A 12434-nucleotide genomic window follows, 5' to 3' on the forward strand; every position below is an offset into this window, starting at 1 on the left:
GGTGTTTGAGAGCACACGAGAGGAAAGTATGAGCATATGTACATGGATTTAATGAGAAAATGTGCTTATCACACATGTTAGTATGCTGTTCTAGATGACTTTGGATTTTAGTGATTTTCTTTTACCATGTTTTTTCTTTTAATAGAATAATCTAATGTGTTTCAGCATAACTGCAAAGTGACAAGTAACATGAAGGTGATGCATACTGGAAGGTATAGATGTGGACAATTAGTTTTTTTTCAATATTAAATAGTACTAGAGTTGAATTTCTATTCTTAGCCCTGAAGAATAAATGAAAGTTTTCCAAAACCGTCTAGAGAATGCCGAGCTGGGAGGAGGACCCAGGGGAGTAAAAGTTCAGCATGAACACAATTGAACAAGAAATGATCAAAGAAGCGACAGATACACTAATTCCACTGCTCTGATCATCACATGATTTACATGTGTACTAAAATATCACATGTCTTGAAAATGTCTACAATTATATGCCAATAAAAATGTAAACAAAATGGAAGAGAACTCTGTATTTGAGTGAACGTCTGAGTCCTACATGAACTACCAACTGGAAGAGGCCAGAAGGGGATGGGAAAAACCAAGATCTGTTAACTCAGTAGGTTTCAGGGCCTGGCTTTGTTCTAACATCTGCAAGACCCAAGATGGTATTTTTGAGGTTAGAAATTACTGCCCTCTGGCCCAGAGGCAAGTTGTAGGCTTATGGGAAAACCCAGCAAGTTGAGAAATAGTTCAGTGGAAGACCCCACAGGTCTCAAGAACAGACAAGAGTACATGAGCAAACAATGAGTCATGGATGCATTCACAGACAAGGCTGAGAAGAGACATCATCTGGGAAAAGGGAAAGGCTGTGTTTTTTTGTTTGTTTGTTTGTTTTTGTTTGTTTCCTTTTCTTTTTGCTTTTTGTAGCTACAGGAATTGCCATAACATAAAGGGAGTCAAGAATTCTGAGAGAAAGCAAAGAGGCAGGGAAAGTCAGAAGAACATGATGTCAAGACAAGCTGGCTGGTAGTTTGAAACAACTTGGCTGCTTTTCTGTGCGTGTTAAGGAGAGTCAGAGGAATAGGGAGAAATAAATCACAGACTCTTTTTGGCTTCTCATTTGACTTCCTCAAGATCTGCTTTTTAACGATTAGTTTAAATGAGAAAACACTTTCATGATGTGATTTTAGGTCTTAAACTACCCTTCCTTCACCTGGAAATACTAAGTGTTTTACTGCTTCCAATAAAGAGACAATTTTTTTACCTCAGAGTAAAGGGCTACAAATCCAGACTCTGGGTGAACACAGCTCTCCTGGTTGGAGATCTCGATATACCTGAAGAAGGTAAACTGTGATGCAACTAAGGACAAAAGAAATCCTAATCCTCGGGGACAGAGAAGGGGTTGGGAGACAATTAAGGCAAACAGTAACATGGAAAGCCCGGATCCAGAGGCAAGTGTGGCACCTTAGGGAGGGGAACTGTGTTATGGAATTCATCACAACAGTGTCATTTCTCCTGAGCAACCTCTGAGGTCTATTGCTTTCAGACCTCAGATCTCTGTTCTTACCTCAGTGGGTTAAAGTGTCTTAGATTTCCCCAAAGACCATTTCATGTTCATATTTAGGTTTCATGACCAGGAAGACTCTACATGTTTTTCAGCCTTTGCAGAGTATCATTGTGGTGTATGACATTGAGCTTTCTTAAGTGAGATAGAAAGATTTAAACTGATTCAGCAAAGAAGGCTGGGCTAAACCACAGGAATGCTTGACTTTCCCTGGAGGTCTCTTCAACAATTCAAAAGTGTGCTCCTGGCACTAGTTCCTCACTAAAAAATACGTGTCCTCGTAGTGTCTTTGTTTACCTCAAGGGGAAGGATTTGAAGCCCAAAGCATAAGGAATATGACCGGGGAGGGATCTATGGGTAGGGAACAAAGAGTTACTCTTGGCTTCAAAGTCTTCTGAGTGAGCTCTGGAAAATAACCTATCATATGATATTCAGTAACCTGAAGACTTGAGGAATCACTTTCCCAAGAAGAATTACCCAGCAAAAAACACCACCCACAGCTTCCTCTTGGCAGCTGGCCTGATGCCTCCCATCATGCCCTTCAGTGAGGTGGAGAGAAGCTACCCAGCTGTCCCTGCTGTGCAAAGGGAAAATCTTTGCATGTGGTAAAACTCTAATACTTGCCAGGGGACTATCTCTCCTTTTAAAAAATCTGTTTATTATCATTTTCTAATCTTTTGCCCTTAATACATTTTCTTTTAAAAGTAGAATTGTTGCTGATAAAATAAAACTTGGACAAACCCATTTATATGCAATAAAATAATATTTCTCTTGGTTTTGTTTTGAGAATTTATATGGTTTGTATTTATTTTAGCTATTTATTTATTTATTTATTGTCTGGGAGTGACTGAAATTTCCCAGGAGAGTGAGAAATTCCAAGAGATAAAGTCAGTCTTCTGTAGTCTCTATCAGCTAAAACATGCTGTGTATATTAGCATCTGTGTATACTAGCATTAGCTAGTTTGTAACTGGACTAGAATTTCAGATTTTTCTACATCCCACTGTCTACAGCCTGCTATAGTCTATGGTGCTGCCTGGCAAAGTAGATCTTTTGGCTGGAAGAGGAGACAAATTTTGCTTATGTCTTTTTGTCTCTCTGTATCCAGGTGCCACCACCATCCACTGAAAATGTCAAACTGTCATGTTTTTAGAAAAAAGACTTCCTTCTTGTAAAGCAGAGCTAATTTTCATATGCAAACCAACTGTCCTTTATTAAACATCCAAGGGCATAGTTTCATTATTCCATAATGAAAATTCACTATATGCTGGGTTCTTGGTTAAGTGCCTTATGTATGCTACTGCATGTAAGTGCAATTTTATTTCTCAAGGATTATGATGTTACTTACCAAAGGCCATTAAAAAATCAAGGGTGGAGCCACTTGCTTTCTGTATTATATCAGTGTTTTGCCTACATGTATATTTGTATACCATGTTCATGCCTGGTGTACAAGGGGGTCAGAGGAGTGTGTCAGATCTCCTGGAACTGGAGTTATATTTTATTATTTTTATAAATAATCAACATTTATATGTCTTTATATTTTGCTTACTCATTGCTTATTAATGCTGTGAAGTGCTTATTAATTTTTGACATTTTATCAATACTTCAGTTTCCTTGGATTCTATAACATAATAACACAAATGAATTGTTTAAAAAATTATTCTAATTCTAGAAACAGGGGAGTCTAAATTCAAGGTGTGAACCGATTCAGTATCTTCTGAGGGTCAATTTTCTGGTTTGTAGATGATCCTTTTAGTTGTGGAAGATCAGAAGAGACAAACTGGGCCCCTTTGGTTTCCCTGCAATGTTGTGTCTTATATGACCAGACCACTTCCCTTCAAGCACTCACTTCCCAATATCATTACATCTGTGATTCAGTTTCAACATATGAATTGTGAAAGGCCACAACCATTCAGATTGTAGAAGGCCAGTGAATATTATCCCAATTTGAGAGGGCAATTTGATTGTAGATTTTACTTTTCCATGATGTTGAGTTGCCTAGCCTAGCCTTATTAGGGATCACAAGAAGTTCGGCATAGTTTAGTGTGGCAAAACTTCCCCTTTACCTCAGCTATCTGAACTTCCCCACTCACTGTAGCTACTCAAACACCCAAGATTAAGAGATGGGCAAAGACATAGACCTTACAATATGGGCTTAACCTGCAAGCCATTTTAAGGGAAGTGTGTGCATAATATAACATTCTGAAGTTATTTTAAAGACAGCAGGAGTGTTTGGCATAACTTTCTTTCAGATTATTATTAGGTCATAGAATGTAAGGAGCCCAATACAAATGAAGGTTATTCAGTGTCATTCACTGGCCTCCTTGGTAATGGTTCATAAAAAGGATTTGTGCTCTAACTGGAATTTAGATTCCACATCAGTTTGGTAATGCAAACTGTTGCAGCTTGGATGTTGCCATAAAATAAACTTGATGGTTTAAAAATGGGAACTTACCGGTTACAGCTCTAGTCCAACATCACAGCTCAGTCAGGCTCTAAAGATGGTCCCCTTCATAGGAAACTGCTGAGTTCTCACAGCCTTTTCAGTGGGTAGGCAGGGAAAAGGAGGGAGATTTGGATTTTAACTCAGCACCTCCAAAGGAAACAACCATAAAATCCTTACCTGATTGTTCCTATTTTTCCCAGTAGTGTGTGTTCATTCTTTCTCCGACCTTGAAAGGACATTGCTAGATGTACACAAGGAATGAACATGAAGGATTCCAGATAATCCCCACACTGACACAACCCACAGAGCCCAAATCATTTGTTTTCTTTGACAGCGATTTACCATACAGGATTGAAAGAGAAAAGACCATCAGTAAAGCAAATAGCGCAAATGGAGCTATAAATCAACTCCGTACCCATCACGGTATTTACTCAAAGGAAGACATATCTGATTCAGGTCTTTGTGGCTCAAAACTATGTTTGTTATTATGTGAAAAAAAATAACCACTAGCTAACTCAATGAAGAACATCTTTTTCAAAAGCAGTGCCTCACATTGTTATTGATTTTCAAGACAACATCAAATATTTTTGAGACTTGAATTGAAGAAGATACGATGTAATTTCTTTTATGAGACTTTTCAGTTTGTGCCATCTTTATTACTCATGTGCTTCACATTTAAGATGGATATTATCATAATAAAACCAAGTTAGTGTATACTAATCCAAATTAGAAAGTCCCTAATTACACCACCACATTTCCCAATCACATCTTTTGACTTTAGTAATGCTTCTTTATACTTGTTACATTTTTCTATTTATATGCATATTCACAGTATAACATATTTGCTGGAGTCAGGACAAAACTAGAAAGCTTTTCTAAGTTGGTCTGAGAAACAAGGGCGGAAGTAGGGGTGTATGGAAGCTTAGAAAGCCATTGAAGCTGGACTTTGAAGATTCTTAGGGCAGGGACCATCTCTACTTCTACTCTATACCCAGGATTTAGAAATTCATAGCATTATGGAACAGTCAGCTTCAAAGAAAGAGGATGGTTAGTCATACACACACACACGTGCGCGCGCGCGCGCGAGTGTGTGTGTGTGTGTGTGTGTGTGTGTGTGTGTGTGTGTGTATGTGTGTGTGTGTGTGTGTGTATGTCCAGGGGCTAATGTGTTAAAATTATGTTACAGTTCAAGATAAATTTGAGAAATGTGGAACAGTAAACACATTTACAACTAGACCTCACAGCTTCATGGTTTTTAGCAACAGAAGGGTCATTAGGGGCCAGCAATGCCTCAACCTCAGGCTTGGAGTCTCAGTATGGAAAAGAATCCTTTCCTTAGAAAGAGTCATGTATTTGGCAATGTAATAGTACTACAATTAAAGGTCTCTAAATTATGGCTGTTGTTAGAAAATAAACTTTCCTTGTAGTTTAAGTTTGGTCCCCCCATTTAAGCCAGTTCAAGGTGGTCAAACATTATTTGAAATTAAAGCACTGATCTTTATTGTCAGATAAAACAACCATGAAAAGAACCAGTGACAGGTTCCTAGTATGGCGCTGTGCACATGTGTGAAAGACAGCAGCCTTGGTGGAACCACAGTGGAACTTGATAGAAAAACAGATCCTTGGATTCTGTTGATTCTTTGGGATGACACCCAAGTCTTCATGTAAACCTTTTCATGCAGGATGAAGTCACAAAAGCCCCATCACTGCCATATTTAGTGTTGTGTTGTTCACAGCGCCGGGAGAGAAGCTACCATGTGATTATCATTGCTGTGAAAGACTTCTTTCATTGAGAGGAATTTGAAACAAACAAAGGTTTCACAGCTTTGAGGCAGGCATGCTAAGTTTTCTCCTCAGCTGAACTAAGTCACAGTTATCTGAAACGATGTCAAGCAGGTTTCTTCTTAAAGAAAGATAGGGAACAATTGAAAAAAAATTTCTTCCAGGTCAGCATATCCACGAGAAGGTTTATTCTGTTGTGCTTTTTGGCCACTAGGATTATTATCAGTCTCTGAGGATATCACACAAGAAAAGGAGATAACAGAAAAGATTCTGAATAGTTAGTGCACAGTTAGAGGAATCAGTGTAGACTGCAATAGCAGAAGCTTGCAAGCCTTCCCTTAAGAACACTAATTCAAGCAGCTATTGCCAATTTAGGCTCAACGTGCTTCACTCATGTTTTGTTCAGTAGATTAAGACAGATGGTTATGGCATTGGATCCCAAGACCATGCTTGTGTTCAAGGTTCAGATGTTCCCAAGAAACACATGAAGCAAGTGACATGCTATTTCCTGCAAGCAAGCATTGCTTAGCATATAAGAACATGGATATGCAAAATCATATATTCTCTGATATATAAAAACAAAAGGAGAAAAGGAGCATATTAAAATAAAAGACTAACAATTGCAGCCAAAATGTATACCATGAAAATGGTATTTGAAAAGTTATGACACTAATCTGGAGTGATGCAGTCTTAATAAAAAAAACAAATGGAGAAAACATGTGGTAGTTATGCGTTATTGACAGATATTAATAGTTTACTATGAAGTAGGGTTTCTAATTCTTGTCATTATTTGTATTTATTTATTTATTTTTATTGTGAGCAAGATGTTGTCCTGTGTGTTGAGAGATGTTTAGTAATATTCTTGATCACTTACCAATATCTGTAAATACACTACTGTCCATGCAGGAGTGTCTCCAGAAACACCCAAAGAATTAAATGGTTCCTGGTTTAGAACCACTTATTTATAGAGTTCAGATCTAGAAGAGAATCTCTTAGCATACCTTGGAGTAACTAGAATGTTACTCTTGAACCCAAAAGTCAGGCATGAGTTGTCATGTTTGTTAGTGCCTGCCTATTCTGACATAGATGGAGAGGAATATTAATATTTCTGTTTTTCAGTAAATGTTCTGATTTGCAAAAGAAGTATCAAAGGAGAAGTTTATGCAATCTGGCTAACCACTTCTCACTCTTCCTGCTATGACATTGTTAATTATATTTTAAATTGAAATTCCTTCTGAAGGTAAGGGCAAGGTGTTAAAGGAATAAAATGGTTGCAAAGATTGCATTTACAGTATTCCAATCAATAAGTCTTGAGAAGAGAGAAAGCCTTCAAACACAAATATTTGGCTACCCTGATGGAACTGGCTAATGGACAATAGTCCAAGATATGCAAATGATATATCCTGTATTGTATAGCCTATCTTAGTAAAATAAGAACATTTGCTTCTCTGGAATAGTAATTCTCAAAGGGTCAGTTCTAGTTCTGGGGCTCTACCACCAGTATACATCAGTAGGACAAGAGAGGAGCACCTTTATATAAGTTTTGGAGGAAGTACTGATGTGCTGTGAGCTTTGAGAATCACATAGTATATCTGCAATATCTGATCATTAACCAGCTCAGAATCGAGGTTGCTAGGGAAATCTTCTAAAGAACAGCGTTGTAAAGGGAAAAAACCTGTATCAAGTACTTTGCAATTCTAAAAACTGAAATAACAAAAATGAGTGAATAATGTATACTATTTTATTAGTATTAAATTTAAGTTATCATATAAGAATAATCTTATAATGATCACTAACATTTTTTTGTTGTGCAAGATTCAAAGAGGTAGTTTAAAGATGAAACTTTTTTCCTTGTTCAGTTAATGGTTAGACATTCATGCTGGTGAGACTTAATAGGAGTAGTTTCTGCCATTCCTACACAATCTCACAACAAACTCCTTCATCTCCAGGCTCTTACAATCTTTCTGCCCTATCTTCTGCAGTGTTCCTTGAGCCTTAGGTGGGACGTTGTTTTGTATATGTAGCCATTGGAACTGGGCTCCATAAGTCTAGTTTTTGATTGGGTGTAGTTTCTGTAATTGTCTCCACCTGTTGTAGAAAGTAGTTTCCTTGGTGAAATGTATGGGCTACACTTACACTTAAAGACAAATATCTAAAATGTAATTAGGAATTATTCCAAAGTGGATGGAGAAAAGATACACATACAAGTAATATTATAAAGATTGGGTAGACTATATTTAGAAATACATGTATATTCCAAATGCTTATATATAACATGTACATATGTATGTAATGCATGCATGTTTGTGTATGTCACAATAATTAATGAAAAAAGAGGCCAGAGAGTTGGAAGAGAGCAAAAAAATATATATGGGAGAGTTTGGAAGAAGGAAAGGGAAAGGAGAAATGATATAATTAAAATCTCAAAAACAAAATAAATTGTTTTTAAAATGGCAACTCATTAAAAATAAATACAACCTCCTGGTGGTGGTGCATGCTTTTAATCTCAGCACTTGGGAGGGACAAACAGACAGATCTCTGTGAGTTCAAAGTCAGCTTTGTCTACAAAGGTAGTTCAAGGACATCCAGAGCTGTTTCACAGAGAAACACTCTCTCAAAAATAACAATGAGAGCAACATCAATAACAAATACATATTTGTATCTGTGAGTTGAAATTCTGTAATTTTTGTCAAGAGTGTATGCTACAAAGAAATAAGCAAATGGTTGTTTGAGGTGTATTTTCATGAACAAAAGCATACGAAGACAGAGCTTCGAGGAGAGTAGTTGTATGCTACGAGTAGAAATAAGTCATTGCAGAAATTAACATTTGGTCCCAACTAGGAAAGGACAAGGCAAATGAACAACATCTGCAAAAATGTCCCTTCAACTGAACAAAACAACATCTCATAACATCTCCATTCTCTGGGCTGATTTTGTTTTTGAAGAGATAGTGAAGGGGAACTGATACTTGAGGCCCAAGCATAACATCCATAACTGGGTAGAAAGCTTCTCTATTTGTTAATTTGTAAGAACGACAGAAAGGAAGACACAGTGTAGTAGTCTGAAGTTTGCTTTAACAAGCAGATTTTAAGAACCTCAGTGAGAAAATAGTCATGACACAGCATCATGAGACATCTGGAAGGGAAGTCTACCGGAAAGACTGCAAAACAGAAAGTGGTTTGCATTGTAAAGCAGCAAGTGGTCTCAACAACAAACAAGGACATAATTTCAAAAATTATAGTGTTGTGCAGAGAGCTAGCTAGAGTGATCAGATTTTTTTTTCTGTTTAACACAGCAGTCTCCTCTTATTTCTAGGAGTTGAATTCCAAGATTCCTTGTGAAAGTCAGAAAGCATAGACAAATCCTAACTCTACATATACTACGTATACCTATGTATCTACAACCTAGTTTAATTTATTTAAAGCAGGTATAGTAATAGGCCCTCAATAATAAATAAGAAAACAAAATATTGGAGACCTATAATAAAAGTCACATGGAATTAGCTAATTTGATAATTGAGATAACTATAAAGTGAATAATTCTAGAAAATATGATCTCTGTTTTGTTTTGGATATGAAATGTTCAAAAAGGCCCATGTATGAGAGACATGCTCCCCAGCTACTGAATTTGTGACTTGCTTGGGTAACAAGAAGGCTTACTTCATTAATGTGTCAATCATTAATAAATTCATAGCTGAAAGGGCTATGAGGATATGGGGCATGCTTGGGAGAGTTGTCATTAATTCTATGTTCCTGAAGATTTATCTTGTTGGTGAGCTCTTCTTGTTTTCTGGTTGCCATGAGGTGAATTTACTTTCTTCCATGATGCTGTTTCTGCCTTGCTACAGGTTGAAATGAAATGGGTGCCAGCTATCACTGAGAGGGACCTCTGTAATCACAAGTCATAATGAAACTCTTCTCTTGGGAGATCTTAATAGGTATTTTGTCACTTTTGTGTAAATGACAGAGTAACACAGCAACAGTCTCTGAGTAACAGACGTATGTAGTACTTTATGCTTCCTATTTCTTGTCATTACAAAATTATAAAATCACAATTAATCTCAGCTTTCAATAGCATGATAATGGCTAATACTTATGGAATGTTCACTATATGTCAGACACTGAAGCATCTTGCATACAAATATATGTGACTGTACACACTTTACTTGTATAAGAAAGAATCTAGGTTGGTACTACCAAATCCACACTCATAACAGAATAAGTTTTAATCTTATATAGAAATAAATTAAGAAGCATTTGGAAAGAATCAATTTGAAATGAAAAGAATAGTCAAAAATTCAAATGACCAAATCATACAATCTATACCTGGAGATTTTAATTTTTTTTTTAAATTTTAATTATAGATTATTTTACATGTCAATCCCAGTTCCCTCTCCCTCCCCTCCTCCCCTACTACCCCCTGCAACTAACACGCTATCTATCCCATACCCTTTCTGCTCTCCAGGGAGGGGGAGGCCTTCTGTAGGAGGTTTTCAGAGTCTGTCATATCCTTTGGGATAGGGCCTAGGCCCACCCCCTTGTGTCTAGGTTCAAGGAGTATCCCTCCATGTTGGATGGGCTCCCAAAGTCCATTCCTATGCTAGGGATAAGTACTGATCCACTACAAGGGGCCCCATGGATTTCCAAGGTCTCCTCACTGACACCCACATTCAGGGGGTCTGGATCAGTCCCATCCTGGTTTCCCAGCTATCAGTCTGGGGACCAAGAGCTCTCCCTTGTTCAGGTAAGCTGTTTCTGTGGGTTTCACCAGCCTGGTATGGACCCTTTTGCTCATCAGTCCTTCTCTGTAACTGGATTCCAATTCAGTCCAAGGTTTAGCTATGAAGGTCTGCTTCTACTTCCGCCAGCTGCTGGATGAAGGCTATAGGATGGCATATAAGTTAATCATCAATCTCATTATCGGGAGAGGGCATTTAAGGTAGCCTCTCCTCTGTTGCTTAGATTGTTAGTTGGGGTCATCTTTGTAGATTTCCAGACATTTCCCTAGTGCCTGGTTTCTCTTTAAACCTATAATGTCTCTCTATACTATATTATCTCTTATCTTGCTCTCTTCTGTTCTTCCCCCAACTCAACTTCCCTGCCCCATCATGTCCTCCCCACCCCTCCTCTTCTCCCCTCCTCATTCTCCTGGTTCCCTCTCCCCTCCCCCATGCTACCAATTTGCTCAGGAGATCTTTCCCTTTCCCTTTCTCCGGGGAACTATGTATGTCTCTCTTAGGGTCCTCCTTGTTTACTAGCTTCTTTGGCAGGGTGGATTGTAGGCTGGTAATCGTTTACTCTATGTCTAAAATCCACATATGAGTGAGTACATACCATGTTTAACGTACTATCTTTCACAGGCTAAAGCCATGACTATGGTAATTTGTGTAAGCTAAATTTTAAAAGCAGTAGCTTTAGTTACTCTGTAAGTATGGTCATTTAGTGAAGATGACATTTTGTTGAAGCTTCACCAATGCATATGTAAAATCGTTGTTTGGACTGTAATTTTCCAGTTTGAATCTGAGCATGATTCATGATATGCCCAAAACTAATCAATGCAGATATCTTTAGAAATATACTTATGATGTCCTTTTTGGTGACAGTGTCCAGGCGTGAGAAATAAGGCAATGAATTCTACGTGGAATAAAAATTAAGGTTATTAATGATTGCTTGACTAGTCTACAATACATAACCTACTAAATATCTTACATTTATAACTCTATTTTATCCCTAAATAACCATATAAACTACACATTATCATATCTTCTTGACAGATGGAAACAATGACAATTTTAAATAGTAAGTTATGTGGCCCAGGCTTATGTATGCTGGCCTTAGTTATAGTTCTATTGCTGTGAAGAGACACAATGACTAATTCTTATCAAATTGGCAATTCTCATCAAAGAAATCACTTAATTGGGGGCATTCTTATTGTTTCAGAGATTTGGACCATTATCGCCATGGGGAGAGTATGGTGGCAGGCAGGCATGGTACTGGAGAAGTTACTGAGAATTTTATACCATGATCTGCAGGCAAAAAGCAGAGACAATGAATCTTTTGTAGAATTTTGAAACCTCAAACCCCTCCCATAAGGGACACATATTCTTCAATGAAGCCACACCCACTCCAACAAAACCACACCCTTTAATCCTTCTAATCCTTTTCAAAGAGTTCACCAACTGGGGTTTAAGAATGCAAATATATGAGCTTATGAGGCATTCTCATTCAATGATATCCCATGTCATTAAGTTGGGATTAAATAATGGATTCAACTAAAAAGTGCATGGACTCTCTACTGCTTTGAAATAATACTTTTTTTGATAGAAAACAGTTTTCACTTACTTCTAAACTATTTTTGTTTGTATCTGAAATGTTTTTCTCTGAGGACTATGGAAGAGGAATATAGACCTTTTGTGTATTGCTGAAGCATTTTCATGACATTCTATGTTAAAAGCAGTTTGGAAAAATTAGAGCATTTATTTTAGGAAGATTTCAACCTTGCAACTGTGTTTATGAACAGAAAATAATTATTAAAATTATTTTTCTATATCTTTTTTTATTTTTTTATTTTATTTTTTTTTCTTTTATTAGTTCTAGTTAGGGAACAAGCTTATTTCAAGTCCCTTTCCCTCTCCCTCCCCTCACCCCCAA

This window comes from Cricetulus griseus, chromosome 3, assembly GCF_003668045.3.
Source record: "Cricetulus griseus strain 17A/GY chromosome 3, alternate assembly CriGri-PICRH-1.0, whole genome shotgun sequence".
Taxonomy (NCBI): domain Eukaryota; kingdom Metazoa; phylum Chordata; class Mammalia; order Rodentia; family Cricetidae; genus Cricetulus; species Cricetulus griseus.